Source organism: Elephantulus edwardii, unplaced genomic scaffold, assembly GCF_000299155.1.
Source record: "Elephantulus edwardii isolate Elephantulus edwardi_28Jun2011 unplaced genomic scaffold, EleEdw1.0 scaffold00046, whole genome shotgun sequence".
Taxonomy (NCBI): domain Eukaryota; kingdom Metazoa; phylum Chordata; class Mammalia; order Macroscelidea; family Macroscelididae; genus Elephantulus; species Elephantulus edwardii.
Genome location: NW_006399796.1, coordinates 4,585,862 through 4,588,170, shown reverse-complemented (window position 1 = coordinate 4,588,170; position 2,309 = coordinate 4,585,862).

Below are 2,309 nucleotides of genomic sequence, written 5' to 3'. Positions count from 1 at the left end.
TCCTTTTTGGTTGAATTAGCCAATACATTTCTATGAGATAGAGTTGGTTATTGTGTGGTTTAATTCTTCAATATCTTTGATGAGTTATTTTTCTGGAAGTCCTATCTTTTTTTGAAAATGGTATATTGAAGTCTCCAACTACTATAGTAGCATTGTCTATTTGCTCTTTCAGTTTTGTCAATGTTTGTTTTATGTATTTTGCTGGTCTTTTATTTGGTGCATAGATATTTATTATTGTTATGTCCTCTTGTTCTATTGACCCTTTAAGCATTATGTAGTGAGCTTCCTTGTCCCTTGTGATGGTTTTTGCATAGAAATTTATTTTATCAAAGATTAATATCACTACTCCTGCTTGATTCTGGCTGCTATTTGCTTGGTATATTTTTTTCCACCCTTTTATTTTTAGTGGGTTTTTTTTATCTTCATTTTTTCAGATGTGTCTCTTGTAGAGGTCATATTAATGAATTTTGTTTTTTTTTATCAAATCTATTCTTTTTCTCTTCGGTGGTGCATTTAAATAATTCACATTCAGTATGATTATTGAGAGGCAAAGGTTTTTATTTATTAATTTTAATGAATATTAACAGAGACTATATTTCCATTCATTCAAGGTTTTATTGCTATCATTAATTTTTCTTTTTTTTAAGTTCTTTTTGGTGTTGTTGCTAGTTACTTTGGTCCATCCTGCTTTCTGTGGCACCTGTGTAAGTAGAAAATCACTTATCTTGATCTCTCCTTCATATTTGATGGACAATTTTGCCTGGGTACAGTATTCTTGGTTGATAGTTGTGTTCTTTGAGTGTTTGGAATATGTCATTCTACTGTCTTGTCCTCATAATTTCTACTGAGAAATCAGCATTTAATCTTATCTGCCTTCCCTAGTAAGTAACTCTTTGTTTCTCCCTCACTGTTTTCAGAATTTTCTTCTTATCTTTGGTTCTGGCAAATTTGATTATGATATGCCTTGGTGTTTTTCTTTTGGGGTCTATTCTACACAGTATTCTCTTGGCTCCTTGAATATATAGTCTCTAATTCCTCATTATGCCTGGGAAGTTTTCCTCTAGTAATCCTTCCACAAATTTTTTGGTGCCTTTACTTGCTTCTTTCTGTTCTTGGATTCCAGTGACGCACACATTATTTCTCCTGATGATGTCACACATTATTCTTAAGTTTTATTCTTTTTCCTTCATTTTTTGATTCTGCTTTTTGCTCTAGCATGTCACTGGTGAAAACTGTTTTTTATTTTACTGGTTCTGGGTTCTATTACTTCAACTCTGTTCATGTGTCTCTCCATCATGTTGACAGCATATGAAACAGTGGACCTCATATTTGGAAGTGTGGTTTCCTGCTTTTCCAGAGCTTCTAATGCCTCTTTTGTTTTATCTGCATTGCTTTGGATGATTGGGTTTTGATTTGTGGTTTGTTTTTTTTTTTTATTTTGATTTCTTTATTTTTCATTTCAATGAACATCTACAGAGATTTTGGAATTCCAGTCATTCATTGTTGCACCCTTCTCTCCCTGCCCATCCCCTCTCCCCCCTCCCCTCCCTTTGCTCCTCTCCTTGAAAAGCAAAAGAAAAACTCCCCCATTGGTACACAATCCCAGCTGCACCTCCCCCAACCCCACCCCCAACCCCAAATATAATCCACTCTGCAACCCTCCTGGTTTTTGCTTATAGTGTCCTGTAATTCTTCAAGCTTGTCTTCCACTTATTGAAAATAAACACTAATTGTTCTTTTAAATTCTGTGTCAGAAAGTTCCATCAGACTTTCTAGCTTCAGGAAATCCATTAACACTTTGCCATTTTTTTGGAGGGGGGTGTGTAATATATTGCTTTTGGCTTGTGTGGGGTGTGAAGTAGCCTGCGTCTTTTGTGACATTACTGTGGTACAGTTTTTCATGCCTGAGGTGATAGCTGGTTCTTGATCTGAAATAAGGGTTCCAGAAGAGGCTTGATCAGGAGGGAGTGGATTCATGTAGGGTGGGCACACATACATATGCACACAGGGGTGGTAGAGATGTGCACACAGACACACACGGTGGTGGGGGGCATGCTGGGGACCTGAATGGAAAACTAGGAAGTGATGGTTTTCCCCTCAAGAACTGAGCCTGCCACCCCAGTCAAGCTCCACCTGTCTCACTCTCTCCTGCTTAAGGGGATGGGGTCCCACGTGGTCCTGCAATCAAGAGTGATTCCCCCACCCCAAGTCACTTAGTCAAATTCCTGCTGTTCTGCTTGCTTTTGGTGGATGGGTCCTGCCACAGCTTTCTGCTACCCACCAAGACTTGCTGCTCCACACTGAGGTTC